This window comes from Ursus arctos, chromosome X (genome assembly GCF_023065955.2).
Source record: "Ursus arctos isolate Adak ecotype North America chromosome X, UrsArc2.0, whole genome shotgun sequence".
Classification (NCBI taxonomy): Eukaryota; Metazoa; Chordata; class Mammalia; order Carnivora; family Ursidae; genus Ursus; species Ursus arctos.
The window spans coordinates 43,120,474-43,133,390 of record NC_079873.1 but is presented as its reverse complement, the minus strand read 5'-3'; positions in this window follow the sequence as shown (position 1 = coordinate 43,133,390).

Here is a 12,917-nt window from a genome sequence, read left to right as displayed (position 1 = left end):
GCAGCAGAATGATAAATAACTACCAGACCCAAGAGCATGGATAAAACACAGGAAGATGATGTTGAGTAAAAGAAGCTAAACAAAAAAGACTCTGTGCCATATGATTCCATTTACATAAATTTAAAATCAAACATAATTAGACCATGCTGCTGGAGGTGAGGATTGTGGTTACTTTTGCATAAGAGCAATAAGGAAGGCACAAGAGGGCCTTATAGGGAGCTGGGTAATATACTACCATTTGGATCAGAGTGGGAATTACATAGGTATGTTAACTTTGTTAAATTTCATGGAACAGTACACTTATGACTTCTAACCTTCCCCATGTGTATATAACACTTTAATGAATAAGTGTATGTAAAAAAATTGGAGATGGAGGAGGGAATAGCAAAGAACAATGGAGTCATCCTCCTGAAATATGATCTTCCAGAGCAGGGAATTTCTGCCTCTGCCAAAATTTAAACATGCCATTAAAAATAATTGTAGATCCATGGGATATTACTCAGCCATCAAAAAAAATAATGAAATCTTGCCATTTGCAACAATGTGAATGGAACTAGAGAGTATTATGTTAAGTGAAATAAGTCAATCAGAGAAAGACAATTATCATGATTTCACTCATATGTGGAATTTAAGAAACAGAACAGAAGAGCATAGAGGAAGGGAGGAAAAAATAAAACAAGATGAAATCAGAGAGGGAGACAAACCAAAAGAGACTCTTAACCAAGAGGGGAAAAAACTGAGGGCTGCTGGAGGGGAGGGTGGTGGGTGGATGGGGTAAATGGATGATGGACATTAAGGAGAGCACTTGATGTAAAGAGCACTGGATGTCATATACAACTGATGAATCACTGAACTCTTCTTCTGAAACCAATAATACACTATATGTTAATTAATTGAAAGTAAATAAAATAAAAATAATTGTAGATCCAAATTCTTTTTACATAACCTTGAATGAATCTTCCAGGAACTAATACCTCTTCAGTTACAGAAATTGTAAAGTGAAGAATCACTTCTTGTTTCCTTTACCTTTATTTTATCATAGTCTAAGAAAATGAAATCTAATGCTTTTGTATATGAATAGATAGTATGGTATAAATGTCATTGTTGTAGAATCATTTCCTTTTTTGGTGTTGGCTTTCTAGCCTAACTATGTATTTCATAAGAGAAAAAAGAGAGAGAGAGAGAGAGACAAACCATAAAACAGACTCTTAACTATAGAGAACAAGCTGAGAGATGCTGAAGGGGAGTTGGGCAGGGACATGAGTTAAATGGGTAATGGATATTAAGGTGGGCACTTTTGATGAGCACTGGGTGTTGAATGTAACTGATGAATCACTAAACTCTACTCCTGAAACTAATTATTACACTGTATGTTAACTAACCAGAATCTAAATAAAAACTTGAAACTGCAAAAAAAGAGGAAGATGTTTGTATGTAATTATTTAAATTTTTCCAGTTTTATTAATAACTAAATGACATACATTATTGTATAAATTGAAGGCATGCATACTACAAATGATAAATGAATTCAGTAAAGTTACAGGATATAAAATCAATGTACAGATCTGTTGTACTTCTATACACTAATAATGAAGTGGTGGAAAGAGCAATTAAGAAAATAATCCCAGGGGTGCCTGGGCAGCTCAGTTGGTTAAGCATCTGCCTTCGGCTCAGGTTATGATCCCATGGTCCTGGGATCGAGCCCTGCATCAGGATCCCCACTCAGAGGGAAGCCTGCTTCTCCCTCTCCTCCCCGCTTGTGCTTTCCCTCTCTATCTCTATTTCTTTCTCAAATGAATGAATAAAATCTTCAAAAAAAGAAAGAAAAATCCCATTTATAATTGCATCAAAAATAATAAAATACCTAGGAATAAACTTAATCAAAGAGGTGAAAGACCTATGCTCTGAAAACTCTAAAACATTGATGAAAGAAATTGAAGAAGACACAAAGAAATGGAAAGACATTCCATGCTTACAGATTGGAAGACTAAATATTCTTAAAATGTCTACACTACCCAAAGTAATCTACAGATCTAATGCAATCCCTATCAAAATACCAACAGGATTTTTCACTGAACTAGAACAAAAAATCTTAAAATTTGTATGAAACCACCAAAGACCCTGAGAAGTCAAAGCAATTTTGGGGCGAGGGGCGCAAAGCTGGAGGCATCACGTTCTGGACTTCAAGTTATACTACAAAGCTGTAGTAATCAAAACAGTATTGTAGTGACACAAAAATACACACATAGATAAATGGAACAAAATAGAAAACCTAGAATAAACCCACAAGTATAAGGTCGATTAATCTTTAACAAAGTAGGAAAAAGACAGTCTCTTCAACAAATGGTGTTGAGAAAACTGGGCAGCCACACACAAAAGAACGAAACTGGATCACTTTCTTACACCATACACAAAAATAAACTCAAAATAGATTAAAGACATAAATGTGAGACCTGAAACCATAAAAATCCTAGGAGAGAGCACAGGCAGTAATTTCTCTGCCATTGGCCCTAGCAACATTTTTCTAGATAGATCTCCTGAGGCAAAGGAAACCAAAGCAAAAATAAACTGTTGTGACTACATAAAAATAAAAAACTTCTGCACAGCAAGGGAAATAAGAAAACTAAAAGACACGTGATGTGATGAGCACTGGGTATTATACACAACTAATGAATCATTGAACATTATATCAAAAATGATGATGTACTATACGTTGTTTAATTGAATTTAAATTAAAAAAAGAAACAACAAAAAAAGAAAACTAAAAGACAACCTTCAGAATGGGAGAAGATATTTGCAAATGATATGTCCTATAAAGGGTTAATATCCAAAATATGTAAAGTACTTATACAACTCAACATCCAAAAAACGAATAACCCTATTAAAAAATGGGCAGAAGTCATGAATAGACATTTCTCCAAAGAAGACAAATAGATGGCCAACAGACACATGAAAAGATGCTCAACATCACTCATTATCAAGCCAATGCCAATCAAAACTACAATGAAATATCACCTCACAACTATCAGAATGGCTAAAATAAAAAAACTCAAAAGACAACAAATGTCGTCAAAGATGTGGAGTAAAAGAAACCCTCTTGCACTGCTGGTAGGAATGTGAACTGGTGCAGTCACTCTGGAAAACAGTATGGAGGTTCCTTAAAAAGTTAAAAATATAACTACTCTGTGATTCAGTAATTGAACTAATTGTGTATTTACCAAAATAATATAAGAACCCTAATTCAAAGGGTACATGTACCCCTATGTTTATTACAGCATTATTTACAACAGCCAAATTATGGAAGCAGCCTAAGTGTCCATCAATAGATGAAAATAAAGAAGGTGCAGTATAGATAGGCAATGGAATATTACTCAGCCATAAAAAAAAGAATGACATCTTTCCATTTGCAATGACATGGATGGAGCTAGAGAGTAAAATGCTAAGTCAGTCAGAGAAGGACAAATACCATATGATTTCACTTATAAGTGGGATTTAAGAAACAATAAATGAGAAAAAGATAAAAGAGAGAAAGAGAAAGGCAAACCAAGAAACAGACTCAAATGTAGAGAACCAACTGATGGTTACCAGAGGGGAGGTGGGTGAGGGGATGGGTTAAATAGGCAATGGTATTACAGAGTACACTTCTTGAGCTGAGTACCAGGTGATGTATGGAAGTGTTGAATCACTATATTGTATACCTGAAACAAATACAACATTTTATGTTAACTATACGGGAATTTTAAAAAGTTAAAAATGTTCACTAATACTAAATAATCACTAATAATGATATTAATAATCAGTAAACTAACCTCACAGTATAATGGGGAAAAAATCTCTCAGTTTGAATTCTAACTCCAGCACTGTCTGTGTGATCTTGAGCCAAGTTATTAAACAAATCTCATAGATTCACACAGATCAGTTGGGATAGGTGTGATTAGAGCAGAAGAGAGGAGACTTGGGCTTTTTATTTTTTCAGTTTTTCTGCTACTTGCAACAGTTTACGCATCTTGAGATCAGTTTCTATATTGCTCTTTTTCATGATTTTGTGTTCACTCTTTCCTGCTTCTTGGTATCACTAGAAAATTTTTTTCTGTGCAGAACATTGTCAATAATATGTTACTTAAATTTTGGACTTTGTCACATTCCATTAAGGTTGTTCAGTTTTGTTCTGGAAGCTAGTTAAATTACTATTGGCTCCTTTGGGCCTGTCAGGTTTGCTTTCATTCTCTGTGTGGGTGGGTAAGCATCAGTTTTGAACTTAGTTCTAGGGAAGCGTATTTAAACCTTAATGCCCGGCCTATCTGTAATCTTTTTTTTTAAAGGTTTATTTATTTATTTCAGAGAGATAGAGAGGAGGGAAGGGCAGAGGGAGAGGGAGAGAGAATCCTAGGGCAGACTCCCTGCCAAGCACAGAGCCTGATACCGGGTTTGGCAAGCAAACCCCGAGACAGTGAATGAAAAGATGACCCCAGACACCTTAGTAGGAGAAAGGAGAGGCCTGGGGACCAGACGCTCCAGTGGCAAAAGGCCCTGAACCAAGCTTTGTCTCCACTTTTATTGGGGTCTTAGCAATATATCAGGTGCAAGCGCAAAGCAAGGAGGAGAGTGTAACTTTAATGGTCAGGATAATAATATGTGGGGCAGCGTGTGATAAGGACAAGGAGGCAAGGAGTCCGTGAAGTACATGACTACCACAGGTGCCTGTATTTCTTCAAAATTTAAACATTTACTCCCTAGATGAGAGCCTTGAGCCACAGTAAGAATCCGGCTTTTTTCAGCCAAGAAACTTTAAAGGAGGCCCAGCCTTCTAAGCACTCCTCCTTTGCTTTTCAATTAGTCTCATTCAGGGAGGCACATACGAATCAGATTTTGTCTATCCAGGCACTGTGAATTCCCACAGCCCGACATGGGGAACTCAATCCCAAGACCCTGAGATCATGACCTGAGCTGAAATCAAGAGTTGGGTGCTTATATTTGTTTTTCAGGTGTTGAGTTTGAGAAGTTCTTTATATATCTTGGATACAAGCCCTTTATCTGTAATGTCATTTGCAAATATCTTCTCCCATTCCATAGGTTGCTTTTAGTTTTGTTGATTGTTTCCTTTGCTGTGCAGAAGCTTTTTATCTTGATGAAGTCCCAATAGTTCATTTTTTGCTTTTGTTCACCTTGCCTTTAGAGATGTGTCTTGCAAGAAGCTGCTGTGTCCAAGGTCGAAGAGGTTGCTGCCTGTGTTCTCTAGGATTTTGATTGTTTCCTGTCTCACATTTAGGTCTTTCATCCATTTTAAGTTTATCTATGTGTATGGTGTAAGAGAGTGGTCCAGATTCTTTCTTCTGCATGTGGCTATCCAATCTTCCTAGCACCATTTATTGAAGAGCCTGTCTTTTTTCCATTGGATAGTCTTTCCTGCTTTGTTGAAGATTAGTTGACCATAGAGTTGAGGGTCCGTTTCTCTTGACTCTGGGAAACAAACTGAGGGTTGCAGAAGGGGTGGTGGGTGGAGGGATGGGGTAACTAGGTGATGGGCATTAAGGAGAGCATGTGATGTGATGAGTACTGGGTGTTATATGCAACTAATGAATCATTGAACATTATATCAAAAACTAATGATGTACTATATGTTGGCTAATTGAATTTAAAATAAATAAACAAACAAACACGTTTAAAAAGAAAAAAAGTTGCGTGTTTAAATGAGCCACCCAGGTGCCCCTGGCCTATCTGTCATCTTAACTAAATACCCACAAATGTTCAGCAAGGTCTCTGGATTCTGCCTCACAGCACTTGCTCCATCATAGGTTTCATGGAGTCTTCCCATCAAGTGTTCCCTTTGATTCCAGATAAAACCACAAATTTGAAGTGCTTCACCAGCTACAAACCACAATCTCCTCAACTCATCAAAGCATCTGTATTTGCTTAGGTTCCACCTCCTTGTGCCACCATCTGGACCCAGGCAGCATGCTGTGGCAAACAGTGTTTCATCCCATAGATTTCCTTCTCTCAAGGATCACAGTTCTGCACCTTCCACTGCCCAATGCCCACAAACAGTGCCCTAATGAATTATGTACAGTTTTATAGTTATTTATACTGTAAATGCATGTCAGGGGCCAGTTACTATGTGATAGATGAGCTAGTATCAATACCCAAATCTCAGTCATCACTCTATTGGGAGGCAAGAATTGAATGTCCAAGTGCACTTGAGACATTTTTTGTTACTTTTTGCAGAAGACAGCTAGATTTAGAAACAATATGGTATCTAAAAATTCTGTGTCATTCTCTCTCAGGAAAGGCTTATTTAATTTCTGATGTAAGAGAAGCAATCTTTGAGTCCATAGAGTGTGATTGTGCTAAAGAAGAGGCTATACTGAGACTTCACTTGCTCATAGTAAACCTAATGTGAGGGAGGGCAGGAGTACCTATCTTTTCTGCTTCCCTTGAGGCAGTGAATGGTTGACTGACCAACTGATTTTATAGTGTAAATGCAGAGAAGTACAAAAAATATGAAAGGAAAAGTCAGTTAATATTGCAAAATGTTGCCCTGCTCAAGTTGTGAATTTCCCTGTGTACTTTGCATGGTCCATGAACTGGAACTAGCATGTAACCCTCTGCCTGACCATGGATGGCTCAGTAAGTACTGACCATGAAAAATTAAACATCTCAAAGGGCCTACTAAACGTTAATATGAATCTGGTTGCATCAAAGTCCACTGACCTTGGTAATAGTGAAGACAGTCTTCTCTTCCAGAATGGGATAGGTTGGAGTTTAAGGAGGCTGTGTAGAAGTTTCAGCCATGAGCTGATTACCAACCTGGTTCAGGTTGTCCACCTGAACTCCACATGAACACTACAGAATTGTTATAACTTCCTTTGGTTTATTTGGGTTGGGGTCAAATTATTCATGATGACCTCAGAAACTAAATACAAGTCAATCCTTTCCTGGAAATAGTACCAAACAACAACAACACTAAGGTAGCAGTATCATTGGGGAATGCTGTAAAAAAAATCCTGTTCTAAGAGATAAGAAAGTACCTTAGATTATCTAGGAGGCAGTGGGCACAGAGAGGGAAAGGAATGGGAAAGGGACTCATCTCTTTTCCATTACACACACTGTCCTACAGGGAACTGCCATTGTCTGCCTGACACCTTGACATAATCTTTATGCCCCAACACCTTTGAGAGAGGATTGAGTAAACCCAAAGAAAACATGAAAGATTTGAAACGCAGCACCAACCCCACAGAACCAGGGGAAATTCTCTTTAAAACATGAGCAAACTGAAGAGGCATTCTGTTTTGAAAGTTCTGATAAATTCTTCCATGATGAAGTGCATCCAGTTTTCTGAAGGTAGACTATTTAGAAGCCGGAGATATAATGCTTCTGAAAACAGAGAAGTAAGGAAACATCTAGTGCTCAACCCCTAAACCTCCCCATAGCCACACCACCGAGTCAAAGGGCTTCCTTTCCTTTCTGACTCAAGGACAGAGCCATTTTTCTTTACAAGTTCCAGGATGAACAATCAGAGAATATTGACAAGTTAAGACAAGGAATTATCAAACTGTAATGGCTGCAAGGAAGACAGAGTACTGTCACCAAAAATAAGGCACAGTCCAGCAGTCCAGTACCTTTTGAGTAGAATGCATTAGTGACTTGGGAAAGGACAGGGAAGTCTTCTATGCAGGGGGTGTCAGGTAAGGAGCCAGGGTAAATTGCAGGGGAATAAGGTGAAAGATGGACTTGCTAAGGTAGTTTGATACAAACATAAAAAGCCTTTAAAACTCACATGCCTTAAGGTTTTAACTGTATCTTGTGGTGATGGTTGAAAGAATTTTAACAGAGGTGTGTTTTTATAAAATTCTTAATAACAGTACTGTAGGGAACACACGAGAGTGGTGGATTCCTTCTCTCTCATGTAAAGAATAGCACAAAGTGCAGCATTTGTTATTACTATAATGTTTCTCTTGGAAATATTTTGAATATTTCAGGATGAAGTATCCTTGCCCCTTTCTGGGACACTGGGATGTTATCTAATCCTTTCTCTTGGCAAAATACTCATACTAGTATTTTTAATTTGTCAGATAAAAATAAACCTACTAAATAGGGAATTTATATTCAGGAGTCATGAAAGTATTATTCCCCCATACACATAAATATTATCAACTATGACGATTAAGCACTAATATAAGTTTTTTAAGCTAAAATATGTTGTTAATGTTTCTCGTTATGTTATGTTGTTAAATTCATTATAAATGAATATTTTTAAAATAGGTCGATGCAGAGTCTTTTAGCCAAGATTATTGGAATTCAGATGAAGCCAAATGGAAAAGTGTTTCCTATCCTGAAACCACCTTACTGCATCTATCTTAGGTTTGCCATGAGGTTCTCCATTTTTTTTCCTGTGCATATATGAGGGCGTATTTAGTTTATGATCGTTCCACTAGGGCTCAGTTTGAGTGATGGCACCATGTGATATGGGTGTGATTTCAGTAGTGGATTTATTTTGGGACATAGGAATGCTACTTCACCAGAGCATACAAGAACAGAGAATTTAGTTTCCAGTAGTGGAAAAGAAGCAGTAGAACTAGCACTTTAGGTTGGATTATAGAGACTATAGAATAGACTCCACTTGCTCATTTGAAAGCATATTTGGAAACTGATCACCAAAGAAAACATCTATTTTGACTCAGTATATATTAACGATTGATATGGGCCTGTGAGTGTGAGGTTTTTGTGCAAGGAAAACAGTATATATTGGTAGTTGGTGGTGATTCTGTAGGATATCTGGGCTACCTTTAAGAAAAGAGAAATTTTAAAGTATATAACTTAGTGATAGCTGAAAGTTATTTCTAAAAGGACAGTAGTGATAGTGTTGTCTTTTTCAAGGCAATTGTAAAATGTGAGATAAATAACATTGGGTGCAGAGAAAAAAATAGGTATGTGGGAATACTTACTGAAGATGACCTGAAATGGTCAAGTTTAAGTGAGAAAAAATCAGAAACCTCTGAGTCAGCAATGCGATGTGTTCCCAGTTTAGACAGTCTAAGTGTCTCCACCCAAATAAAAAGTTTTTTCACCACAAAGGAAACCATAAACAAAACAAAGAGGCAACCTACTAAATGGGAAAAGATATTTGCAAATGAAATATCCAATCAAGGGTTAATATTCAAAATATAAAAAGAAATTATACAACTCAACACCAAAGAAACCCCAAACAATCCAATTTAAAAATGGGCAGAGGACCTGAATAGAAGTTTTTCAAAGAATACATATAGATGGCCAACAGAGACATGAAAAAGATGCTCAACATCTCTAATCATCAGAGAAATGCGAATAAAACCACAATGAAATATCACCTTACATCTGTCAGAATGGCTACAATTGAAAAGACAAGAACTAACAAGTGCTGAGAGAAAGTAGAGATAAGGGAACCCTTGTGCACTGTTGGTAGGAATGTTAATTTGTACAGCCATTGTGAAAAACAATATGGAGGTTCCTCAAAAAGTTAAAAATAGAACTACCCTACAATCTAGCAATTGTGCTACTAGGTATTTACCCAAAGAATACAAGAACACTAATTTAAAGAGATACATGCACCCCTATTTTATAGCAGAATTATCTACAATAGTAAAATTATGGAAGCAGTCCATGAGTCCATCAATTGATGAATGGATAAAGAAGGTGAGGTATATATATAATTGAATATTATTCAGCCATAGAAAGTATGAAATCTTGCCATTTGCCACTAAAGGGATGGAGGTATAGAGTATAGTGCTAGCAAAATAAGTCAGTTAGAAAAAGACAAATACCATATGATTTCACTCATATGTGGAATTTAAGAAACAAAACAAATAAGAACGGGGAAAAGAGACACAAATCAAGAAATAGACTCTTAATTATAGAGAACAAACTGATGGTAACCAGAAGGGAGGGGGTTGGGGAGATGGGTTAAATAGGTGATAGGGATTAAGAAGTGCAGTTATCGTGATGAGCATCAGATGATGTATGGAATTGCTGTATATCGTACACCCAAAACTAATATAACACTGTATGTTAACTAACTGGAATTAAAATAAAATTGAAAAAATGGAAAGGTATTTGATCCAATAATTCCACTATTGGATACTTACCCAACAAAAACAAAAACATAAATTCAAAAAGATATATGCACCCTTATGTTTATTACAGCATTATTTACAATAGCCAAGATATGGAAACAACATAAGTGTCCATCAATAGAAGAATGGATTAGAAAGATTTAATATGTATACATATATACATATGCATACATATACATACATACATACATAATGAAATATTACACAGCCATAAAAAGGATAAAAACATGCCATTTGTGGGATGCCTGGGTGGCTGTCAGTTAAGTGTCTGCCTTTAGCTCATGTTATGATCCCAGGGTCCTGGGATCGAGTCCCACATCAGGGTCCTTGCTCAATGGGGACCCTGCTTCTCCCTCTCCCTCTGCCTGCTGTTCCCCTGGTTTGTGCTTTTTCTTTCTCTCTCTCTCTGACAAATAAACAAAATCCGTTAAAAAAAATCATGCCATTTGTGACAACATGGATGAACCTGGGGGTATTGTGCTAAGTAAATAGGTGAAGCTGAGAAAAACAAATACCATATGATTTCACTCATATGTGGAATCAAGAATTTTAAAAAGCCACAAATGAATAAACAAAAAGCAGAATACAGAGAACAAACTGATGGTTGCCAGGGTGGGGATGCAGGAATGGGCAAAATGGGTGAAGAGGAGTGGGAGGTACAAGCTTCCAGTTATAGAATGAATAAGTTATAGGAATAAAAGGCACAAAATAAGTAATATAGTCGATGATATTGTAATAGCATTGTATGGTGACCAATGGTAGCTATATACTTGTGGTGAGTATGGCATATTGTTTAAACTTGTCAAATCACTATGTTGTACACCTGAAACTAATGTAACATTGTGTGGCAACTATTCTCAAAAAAAATTTTTAATAAATAAATAAATGTCAAGTTCAAAGTGCTGAGAGATAAAATGAAGCCTGAATGAGAACAACTATCTTACTGTGAGACCAGTTAAGAAGAACACTGATTCATGGTACCTGATGTTGGTGCATGAGCCATTGCTGGAAAAGCAGATGTGAAACAAGCACTGATGTTCCATGGGTCTCAACCAGTCCTCCTACTAACAGACATTTACCTTATCTTTTCATGGGTTGAATCTGCCAACCATGCCTGCAAACACCAAGGGCCGACCTCTGGATGAGATTATAGCAATACCTGAGGGCATGTCTATTCAAAAGGGTACATGTGACATTCCAATGTGGGTTATGACATTTGAGTATGTGTGTTTCCCACCTGCAGTAGGGTGAGAGGCAGGTGAAAGTGTGGAGTTATCAGTAAGAATCTGACAGTATGGGACTAGTATTTGTCCAGAGGACAAAACAACATCTTCCTCCTATCCTACACTGCCACTCTGCCCACTCCCAGGGCTTTCTCTAAATGAGGCACAGACACAGGGCTTGGAATATTGTTCACTGAAATATAGTTCCCCATACCCCTCCATTTAGAGTCTTCTGGTCCAGTTGGGTTGAAGCACAGGGTTGGACCAATACAACCAATACAAAATACCATATAATATACTAAACACTAAGAAAATCTGGTAAAGTACAACACAGATGAAATGTATGGATATAACGATGTGCTAATTGTGTCTCCTAGACATCAGTGAGGGAGTTAATTAAAAAAGATAAGGGTCAAAGAGGGTAGAAGTAATCAAGAAAAGCAGTGAAAGAAGGGGTAACTTCCAAGAGAAGGGAACATCATGTACAGATAGGAAACTGAACATGGCCAGTTAACGAGGTAAAAAAAAAAAAAGTACAGCTTTCTGGTCGAGTTGGGTTGAAGCACAGGCGTGGGCTCAAGAATGAAGCAGAATTCCTTTGACTCCTTCTGCATCTTACCACCATTGACCCCTAATGTGCAAGGATGAGGACTCAGCCCCAAATCTCCAGTGAGAAGAAAGGAAGAGAGAGTGATGTGGCAGCATCCAGCCTTCACAGGCAGGCACTGGCTCAGCTTACCACTTAGTATTGTAAGAGAGAACACAGGTGTGTCCTACCTGCATGGGTGTCACCTTGCAGTGTGCAGTGGTACTGCGCTCAGTGCTCCAGAATCTGGCCCATCACATGAGTCTTCCCTCTGAGGGAGGAGTGAGGAAAGGGCTTGAGATCAGGGCCTTTCCCTGGACTGAGGAGTGGAAAGAGGAGCCTGACCCCATTCCCTGTGAGCTAGAACCATGGATAGAAACTGATTTGGTCGTAGAACAAGGAGGTCACGTGTAAAAACCGATTTTGCTGTTAAAGTCTCAAATGTACTTAATTTGGAAACTGTTAAAACATAGACCTGTTTTCAAAACAAATGTAAATTCTGTAAAGTGAATTTTCATTTAAAAAATTAAAAAGTAACAAAATCTAGTATATAAATGCTAAGGATCTTAAAACTTTTAATCACAGTGCGAATTGACCACATAGTTTAATTGACAAAATATAGAAACATTCACAGAATTTAACAGTGGGAGGTATATATAAGGTAAAAAAAATAAAAGTCACTTCATAAATTTATTATACCACGTTCATTATTGTAAAATCAAGCATTATAAGAACATATGAAGGCAGATTCAATAAATTATATGAATTGGTAATGTCCAGAATCACCTAGTTCTAATATTGGTCAAAATCACTACAAACATCTCCCCATTCACTTATGAAATAGGATAGGCTAACAGGTGAAAAGCAAAAAAGAAAGATACCTTTACAGAAATGAATATAATGATGAGTTTGTATCATACATGTTATTCAAAGTAAGAAATATTGGTTTTCATTTTATTAAAGTAAAATAGAATAAGGGGAAAGGAAACAAGAAAGGGGTGG